The sequence below is a fragment of the Acartia tonsa genome, chromosome 1 (assembly GCF_053477335.1).
Source record: "Acartia tonsa isolate MP-2025a chromosome 1, ASM5347733v1, whole genome shotgun sequence".
In the NCBI taxonomy this organism is placed as follows: domain Eukaryota; kingdom Metazoa; phylum Arthropoda; class Copepoda; order Calanoida; family Acartiidae; genus Acartia; species Acartia tonsa.
Window position 1 is genome coordinate 3,115,668 of NC_137260.1, and position 10,773 is coordinate 3,126,440.

Here is a 10,773-nt window from a genome sequence, read left to right on the forward strand (position 1 = left end):
AATGTATATTAGTAACATTTGTAAAAAGGCAGTATGCATCAAAAAGCCTAGTCGAGCACTGAATCCCTCCAACTTATTTTGAAAATATCGGGGGGAGGGTAGTTTTTCGTTTGATAGTTTGAAAAATACCCCTTCCCTAAACTTAAATTAATTTCAAAAATAAGGGAGGAGGGTCAGTGCTTGATATGCACTTTAATGGAAAGCAATTGTTTAATTAAGAATAGTTATTTCTCGTATCGTATTATAAACGGCTTTCCGCGGATATAGAATGTACAATTATAAGATTAAAACCAGTTTTTTTAGCCCCTAGGTGATTGTACATTTTTATATTCGTAGAAAGCTGTATATAATACGATGCTAGACATAGTTTTTTCGTATGGATGAGAACCGGTTCCTATCCACCGGATTCGAATGAATACGAGAATAGTTATTTCTCGTATCGTATTATAAACGGCTTTCCGCGGATATAGAATGTACAATTATAAGATTAAAACTAGTTTTTTAGCCCCGTGGTGCCGAAGGCACCGGCTAAAAAACTAGTTTTAATCTTATGATTGTACATTTCTATATTCGTAGAAAACTGGATATAATACGATGCTAGACATAGTTTTTTCGTATTCATGAGAACCGGTTCCTATCCACCGGATTCAAATGAATGCGAGAAAATAGTTTAACTTACAAAATACCAGCTGACTTTTTGTTGATCTTAAAAATCTCGACGCCTGACGAATTATGAAACTTAGATAGTTAAAAAATATAAAGAAAAAATCTTTTAAAAGTTCACTATTGGACTCGCCCATAGAATCTGGGTCCAGGACTTCGCTCCTATAGAGGGTAACCCTCCACATTTAATATATATTCACCAGTTTACTTTTATTCCTGGTGGAAAGGTGTAGGATCAAAGTCTCAAGAGGGAAAACCCTCTAAATGTTCTATAAGAAAACCACCTAAATAGTAGGTATATTGTTCCCGGGGGGGGGGGGGGGTAAATGTAAAAAAATTTGGGGGTGCCTACGGCAGCCACAAATTCGTTGGGGGGGGGGGGGGTAATCACCACTTTACCCCCCCCCCCCTTGGACGTCCTTGATATTACCATTATAGCACAACTTTAGCAAGACAATAAGGGTGATTGATGTTGAACTGACTGACTAACAGGTAACGAGATAAATATTGTATATTCTATAAATTCCTAAGCCGGCTTAAAATTCAAGTTTTAAGCCAAATTTTTGGAATTCAAAGTGTAAACTGGGGATTTCATAGTGTAAATGAAATATGACACCAAACTTGTAAAGATAAGAATCTTGGATTCATAGTGTATTGGCTTAACAGTGGCTGAAGATTTTACACTATGAATTTGCTTTTAAGCTTTTATATTTTCAGAATAAAAAAAATCACGAAATTCCACCTTTTTGCTATCCCATTGAGCCTTTTTAAAAGCGAAGCTTTTCTACATTTAAGGTAGTCCATCCGTAATGGTTAGCTCTTTTTGTTGAGGTGATAGGTCCGAAGTAAGACTGACACCGCGTCATAACTAAATATATTAAGAATCCTCTCTATTTCTGATTTGTCATAAAGAGTTAGAGAAGGGATAATGCCATGGCCTTTAAAAAGGCGCAACTCATTAACAATTACAGTTAGAACTTTTCAGAAAAAAAGTCGTGCAATCAAAGGGTTAATTGTTTGTTGGACAGTATTTTACGTAAATGATAACGAAATTTTCAATAACAGAGTAGCTTCATTATGAATTTAATAATTTTATGTAATTTGATAATTTATTCATCACCACATAAATGTTAGATTAAAATGAGTATTCAAATCTCCCCTACTGCAAAGTATTTCTGTTTCTTTAATAATATAAAATGATGTGCTATCTCGTCCGCACAGCTAAATTCCCATGAAAAAAGCTTTATTTATCGGTTCAGCGGTTAACAAGATCCTTCACTACAGACAAAAAAAGCTTACTACTTTATAGAATAGGATGGAGTGGAGGAGGGGGGGGGGGGAGAAGGAACAATGGGCTGTTTATTACACTAGTCCCCAAAGTTTTATAATAATGTTTTCTTATTTGTTGGCTTAACAACTTGGGGGACTTTGGTGAATTTGATTGGTTGGGTTGAGTGTTCAACCACTAATTTTTATCTACAGAAGGGGTAATTTTGTGCATTATCATTTGTTTTTTTAGGCATATCTTACAAAGATTGGAAGAGTTTTCAAGTTCACTTATAATGGTAATAAAAGTGAACTTGTAAAAGTAAAAGTAAATAACACATTAGGACAGAAATATGTAATCAAAAATTGTTATTAGATGTTTAGTTTATGTGCTTGATATGATTTTTTTTCTAAACATAATGAAAAAAATTACTTTTTTGCAAACCATCTAGTAAACCTTCCAGGGTCCCCCAAAATCCCCCCTACCAAACCCTTTCTATCAGTTTCTTTTCTAAGATTTAAAGATTTCAATACAAAAAGAGTACTACTTGAAATACTTGGAGTATATTATTCCCTATCCCTTGTCAACCCCCCACTTAAAACGACATTTCCGTGGATATAGAGAAAAGTAAATGGGCTAGGAATAATTACATAATATTTAGTAATTTTAATACATTTACTATGTTTATAATATAACCTAACTGGCATCTCATTTAACCCTTAGCTGTCGGGACCCTTGCCGGTCGATGACAAATTAATGCCACGCTGTATCACGGGATGGGGGCGTGATTGAAATATGTAGTATACTCCTTTGATTAAACTCAATTTACGGGTTTTTATATAATTGCAACGTAGTTATAAGACTTTTGGTAGCAATAAATTGAGACGTTGGGTATCCCTCTAACTGAACCGATTTTTGATTAGTCAACGGTCTAAATTTGTCTCGGCCAGGATATGATTAAAAGCCTAAATCGGCCAAGGAATAGCCGAGTACAATATTTTTAAACTTAAAAAATTAAAAATAAAGAGCTAAATGATTTATTGTGTCTTTCTCTTTTTATTGACAGACGCACTTGGATATATTATTTTCATAATTAATTATATGTATTTCCCATGTTAACGTCACCTTATGTGTAAATTTGGTGAGCCACAGTATTGAGTAGCGTTGTTAAGTTAGGATGGAAGAATTTTGTAATGAAAGCAAAAGTGGGGTAGAGGATAAGGGATGGGGTAAAACGTGTTATCATAATGTTTTATTTTCTTGACTTTCAGTTAAACTCTATCCCCTTGCCCCACACCTTAATCGGTCAGGGGGGAGGGGCGTTGAATGCCCCCCCCCCCTATTATCTCAGTTAATCTTAAAGCAAAGGGGCTAAAAAGTTTTGTGCATGTTTCCTGTTTTATACTGAAATTCCGACCCAAAGTAAGTCAAATTTCGCTTCCTTCACCCTTTTTTAACAACCCTTGTTTTAAATATTATAATTACTTATCTTTATATCTCCCCTTTTCCATTTTCCCTTTTTAAAAGCGAAGCTTTTCTATAATTAGGGTCGGTCCGTACGTCCGTCCGTACGTCCGTCCATCCGTACGTCCGTCCGAGATAGATAGCTTTTATTCGTTAATTTAGGCATGTTAGAATTCTCCTATCGATTTCAAACTTTGCATGATGATTCCTGTAATAGTTAGGTACGATTTAGAAAGCGTAGCAACTCTATAATCATTACCAGAATGTCCGTATGTCCATTTTAAACATGTTCATTTTTCTACTTTTTTAACAACAAATTTTTATGTGATCTAATTATCCGTTTGATCTGATTTTTGGTATATTGATTCCTGGGACAATAAAGAACAATAGTATAAGCAAAGCAACTCTATAATCAAGTCCTAAAAATGTAAGTATGTCCAAAACATTATCCTGTATCAAGCAGTTTTTCAATAAATTTACTTACAATTTTGATTCGACTCTTTCTATACTTTTCTATATTTCTATATTCTGATTATTCAGTTCAGACACTATACAAGTGTTAATGTCCGTTTGTCCTACCGTTTCAGTGCTTCGCTTTTATGGATGTTGTCATCCTTGTTTTCAAGGAGAACCCTGCAAATATATATCCAGGGTGACCACTGTGTACTATATGTACTTTATGTACTATATAGTCAAAATTTTGTACTATATGGTACTATATGACAAACTAGGTACTATATGTACTATATGAGTTAAAATTTTGGTACTATATGAAATTTTTTTAATATTATTTTAAAACTTATTACCAACCTAAGTATTATAACATTGTTTGTAATATTACAATGTACTTTCAGCTCTAATACATACTAATATAGAGAGTAGTGATTTGGTTATGTGAAGTAAAATTATAAGCTTTGAAATATGCAATGACTCTTAAAATAGCCTTGATCATATATTTTTTGCTTCAATGATTTTTATTATTTCTTATAAGATATAAAACTCTTTTTGTTCTTCATAATTTTATGATTGCTGAAGCGGCTAAATACATAGGCTAAATTTTTAATTAGTGCTTTTCCTGTATATTGCTAGATGACCAAGTTAGGTTAAGTAAAGAATGCCCTGCTGGGTTAGAGTAGGACCTTGGAGGTGTATGTATAGTAGACCGACTCAAAATGCAAAAAAAATTGGCGCACTATCTTAACCCATTTCTTTTATGATATAATGACAATTGACACCAAAACAAGTGTTCTGGTAGCTTTTTTCAGCAATATGTCAATTCGATTTTCATAAAAAAAAGAATTTTTGGTTTGGCTTTATACACCTTCCTGAATTTGCTTTGAAGAGTAGGATCTACTGCAGTTCACGGTAAAATATTGCTGGTAAGCAATATTTCCAAAAATCTATGAATTTTAAAAGCTGCTAGCTGCCAAACGGCTGAATGTTTAGATCATATCCGCACACCATTTTAAGCGGCCTACGAAGGCCTACAAATAACCTGGAATAGCCAAGATCCAATTATGCACAGGGAAAGCTTCACTGAAGAAAAAACGCGTAAAATAGGTCTTTTTCGCGCATTTCTCAGCACTGCGAGATAATTATGCATTATTGATTTATGGCTATTCTAGATTATTTGTAGGTCTTCTTATGCTGCTTAAAACAGTGTGCGGGCATGATCTGTACGTTCAGCCGTTTGGCAGCTTGCAGCATTTGAAATTTTCTAGATTTTTGGAAATATTGCTTACCAGCAATATTTTACTGTGAACTGCAGTAGATCCGAAGAGTATATTAAAGAATTAAAAAAAAACGATTTATAAAGATTTTGATCATAGCAAGGGCTATCCTCAAAAGACTGACAATTTTGGATGTTTTAGCAAAATCAGCAGATTTTGAGTTATTTAAGGATAACTTTTCAAGGGTCAATAATTTTATAAACCATTTTTTGATTCTTAATCTACTCTTCAGTAAGGTAAATAAAGCCATACTTTGAAAGAAGAAAAAATTTTCTCCTCCAGAGGGAACCCTTCCCTTTTTTATGAAAATCAAAACTGACATATTGCTGAACAAAAGCTACCAGAACACTTATTTGAGTATCAATAGTCATTATATCATGAAAGTAACTGGTTGGAACAGCACGCTTATTGAATTATAAAAAAATTGGTAATTCTGAGTCGGTGAAATGTATAGGTTTAGATCCTCACTGTAAATTTTAATTAATACCTTTATGTGCGACATCTTTAAAGGGAGCGTGGACATAAAAATTTCTTATCTGATTATCAAATCTTAACATTTTCCAAGCACATTTCACTACACTGATCAACCAAAAACGTCCTATTAACACTCACTGTCTACAAAGGGTTGAATCTCAGAGGTTATTTAAAATAATAATATCCTTTTTTATTGTGTTGGACAATAAATGACCCACTTTGGAGAATTAGTTTACACTTTTATCAGACTGTTTATAAATAAATATTGCACCTTTATTATTTACAAATTTTTAATTAAAGGTGGGCCATCTAAAGTTACTTGGATACTAATAAAAAAACCTGTTTCTAGCTTTGTTATTGTATTTGGTATTCAGTAAAAAATATTGCTTATTTTATCAATTTCTAAGTAACTATACATTGGTTTAAAGCAAGGATTGTGTTAAAAGTCAGCTTAACTGTTGTGAAAAATAGAGAACTATGTCAAAAGTTTAGTGTTAGATATAGAAGGAAAAAAAGACAAGTAACTGCACATTTATATAGTCCGGAAATTTTTCCCCAATCTTGGACATAATTTGATAATCTTATGAGAAATTTTTTCGTTCATAGTCCCTTTAATTACGCAATAAATGTCCATTTTTAGGACTTATTTGAAAAAAAGTCTTCTAGTGTTCGGTTCTTCCACCAATTAAAAAAATTGTTTAATGCTCCCTCATCATTGTTAAAGGGGGATTTCCTATCCTCTTTATTTGTTTTTTTTTTCTCTGCGGCTTCGCCCCACACTGTGCTTAAAACCACCACATGAACAGTACAAATATTCTCTGAAGAGTAAAGCCCAATTGGTTCAGCAATTACTTTTTACTTACAAGAAAAAATTTAGTGGGGGATATCATTTTTTTTTTTTTGAGGGGGTTAGGATTTACCAATTCCACAAAAATTGCTTAAAACCACCATATGACCAGTATGTATATTCCCTGGAGAGTAGTACCCATTCAGTTCAGCAGTTGCCAAATTCTTAATCTTCAGACGGACAGACATCAAGCTTCTTTGTATTATAGACTAGCAGCTAAGTACCTAGATTCTAGGACATCCCAGGACATAATTAAATTAAAATTAAATAGCTCAAAACCTACATACGACCTCAGTGAAGCTTACCTAAAATTGCTAACCCAATTGTTCAGTAGTTAATGAGATCTTAAGCTTCAGACATAAAACCCTTACTACTTTATTTAATAAGATATATAGGTACTATTTTTTAATATTTGGTACTATATGGTATTACTACATAATTAGTTAAAATTTTGGTACTATATGGTACTATATTAGTTTAAATTTTGTGTACTATATGGTACTATATGAAAATTTTTATGTACTATAAATGTACTATATATTTGTAAATTTTGAGTGGTCACTCTGTATATCTGTTTATCTGCTATCTATCTATTTATCTCTCTCTCTCTCTCTCTCTCTATCTATCTATCTATCTATCTAGAAGAATCTGTAAAGTAACTGACATATTTGTTTACACGAAGAATTAACGGCTATTTTTAAGATCTATATAATTGGCGGGTTCTTTAATTCATAGAGTTTGTGTTTTTTACATAGTCTTTCTGCCCGTCCACAATTCAATAGTATTTAGGCGATATTTAAAATCATGGATCTTAAGGGTATAAAACAATGAACAATAAATTGATATACAACCCCCAATAATGACTTATACTTATCTTTTACCCCCACCCCCCTTTATTAATATTTGTTAATTACTTTTAATTAGCCTAGGCTAAGTCAGGCTGAGGTACTTAGTTGCCCCACAGGGTTAAGGTCCCAAAAAGATCCTCCCTATTTTCAATTCATTTTACAAATAAGAGAGTGGAGGTTATCAGCTTTTACATGCATTTTGTATTAAAGCACCTAAAATTAATCTGCTGTACCCAAGGTTTTTGTATGTCAAGATCTTGCCTGCCACTTAACCAATTCATTTCTAAATTAGGTCCTAGGGCAAACGTAGGAGTTCCAAATGTCGGAGTGGACACTTAATCTACCTAACCTATTTTAGACCTTCTTATAGTTTTTTAAAATTCCTGAATCCTAACCCATGCGGAAGGCTGATTTGTACATTCATATCTTAACCTAACCTACTCTGTACGGAAATACTTAATTAAATTAATATTTTTTATAGAGAATCCTCCTGTAGATCCTGGGATGGTTTCAAACCATATCGTGCCCCTCCTTCTCTTAATGCTATAATTGAATGAACCTAAAAAATACAAGAAATCACATATTACTTAATGAACTTGCTATTTTTTTCTTGCATCAAAATATTTACTAAATATTTTTTACGGGTGTCTTATAGCTGTCGTTACTCACAAAAAATAAATAATTTACAAATTAGAATAAAACAAGGATGACAACATTCATGACTAGCGGAGCACAAAATCATTTTGGATGGTCTTACAAATAAAATAAGATATTCAGTGTAATAATGAATAACAATATACATAGAAAGAAAAAATCCCAAATTTTTGGATCATTTATGCATTATTATTTTGTAGCATAACGAAAAGACCGAGAGACCAAGTAAAAAAAAAGTTTCCACCCGTGTATCTTAAATAGCAGCCGTGAAATTCAGGTTTCATTTAAAATGGTCATTTAAAATTATAAAGTAGCAATAACAAGTTAATATCTCTTTGGGCAGGGACGTCCAAGCTTTTTATCTAAAAATGAAGGGTTTAACGATTTTTTTGGAGTGAGGGGTTAAACACCCCTGAATTCATCCCCTTGGAAGTTTTATTATGGGGGTCTACAATTTTCAGGATAACTCTCTATCAGTCCTAGCTCAACTATCGAAAATTCTATGTTGGAAGGGGTGGGGGGGGGGGGGGGTATACTTTTGGCTGTGAGGGGAGTGTTATAAATTTTTTGGAATTTGGATCAAGGAAAGTAGCGGGAATCGTCGTAGTTTTACAGTAGATATTTTTCTATTTCTAGCCCCTGCGGCCTGCGGGGGATTTAACCTACTGTGGAAATACGACGAAGTTAGAGTTTCCTGGCTTTCAGAGCTCTTTAGCATTTTTGTAGTATCTGTCTATTTCTTTAAGCGAAGCTACTCTATATTTATTGATTTAGTTTGTTTGTTGTACATACATCTGTTTGTCTATTGGACACTCAGTCATTAATCTTTTTAATGTAGGGGAAGGCTTTAGCCTTTATAGTATCTGTCTATTTCTTTTAGCGACGCTACTCTATATTTTGTTGGTTTGTTGTACGTCTGTCTGTCGATTGGACAGTCAGTTATTATTTTTAGTATGGAATGATATTTGTCTATTTTTCTGTATGTATTTCTGTTGTATATGCTTTTAATATAAAATTTTCTCTTTTAATCTGTCTAATGTTTAACTTTATTAAATTTTGATTGTCAAACCTCCCCTCCCTCATGTGTTCTTGAGGCCTTTAGGGCCGTATCCGCTAGAAACTATAAAATAAAAGTCTTATTTTAACAGGGATCTAAAGGGATAAGACAATAGCCGATAAATTGATTTACATACCCAATGATGATTCACAAAATTACCCCTTCTGTAGATTATAATTTGTGGTTGTAACATTTGGACCCTTTACTTTTTTTAAAATTAATCATTTAAAATTTATTTAAAGCCTCCTAAATTTTTAGGCCAACGAATAAGAAAGCGTTATCATAAAACTTTGGAGACTAGTGTAATATACCCCCTAATGCCCCCTCCCTCCCTGTAAAATAATTTTCATATTTTACTTATAATAATGTAAATAGATAACAATAGGTTAATTTTACCTAAAATTCTACAATCAAAATATTCAGGAAGAGAGGGGACATTGGGACAATTAAAATTGTGAAACGATCGGTCTAGCCGATTAAGAGAATTTACGGACATACATGCAGACAAAATGACATCCTTTTAGATGCTAATATAGTTTTCAGATATTGGTCAATATGTTCCTCTATTGTTTGGAGGGGATGGATATAGCTATATTAACCATCTGGAATAAACAGAATATTAGAGTATGTGAAAATCTCAGACAATAAATTATTTAATTCTATTATTTTAAAACATCTATTTTATGCAGGATTTCTAAGGGATAAGATAAATTTTTATGCGTCTTCAATGATGATTATCAAATTTATTTATTCTTTAGATTAAAATTATTGGTTAAAAGGTTGGGACATTTTAAAATTTAAGAAGCCAGTATACTTATCAATTTAAATATAAGTACCCAAAGTTTTAACTCTCTACATGTGTTAATGTTCTATGGTCCTTGGTTTATTAGAGCTTTCTGGATCATGGAAAGAAAACAAAGTCATTCCTAATTAGGACAGAAGTCACTGGAAATTGGTCTAAGGAAGGCTACTTATGTCCTTCATCTAACAAAATCTAACTTAAGGGAGGTGACTTATGTCCTTTGTCTGACAAATTCTTACATTAGGAAGGCTGCTTATGTCCTTTATCTTGCAAAACTTAGCTTTTCTGTCCTTCACTTAGCAAAACCTCACAAAACATAGCATTTCTGTCCTTCACATAGCAAATTCTTGCAAAACATAGCAAATTCTTGCAAAACATAGCAAATTCTTGCAAAGCATAGCAAATTCTTGCAAAGCATAGCAAATTCTTGCAAAACATAGCAAATTCTTGCAAAACATAGCATTTCTGTCCTTCACATAGCAAATTCTTGCAAAACATACCATTTCTGTCCTTCACATAGCTAATTCTTGCAAACATAGCAAATTCTTGCAAAATATAGCATTTCTGTCCTTCACATAGCAAATTCTTGCAAAACATAGCAAATTCTTGCAAAACATAGAAAATTCTTGCAAAACATAGAAAATTCTTGCAAAACATAGCATTTTTGTCCTTCTGAATAATTTTGATCAAAAATTTGAAAATTATTAAGTGTCAAAATATTTTCAGTTTCAGCGCTCTCCGACCATCCGTTCTTGAGATATGGGCACCTGGTGTCCTTGGTACCCGCGGTTAGATTTGGGAAATGGTTCGAATCCTTAAAATAAAGTACAAAAATATTTTGACACTTAATAATTTTCAAATTTTTGATCAAAATTATTCAGAAGGACAAAAATGCTATGTTTTGCAAGAATTTTCTATGTTTTGCAAGAATTTGCTATGTTTTGCAATAATTTGCTATGTGAAGGAC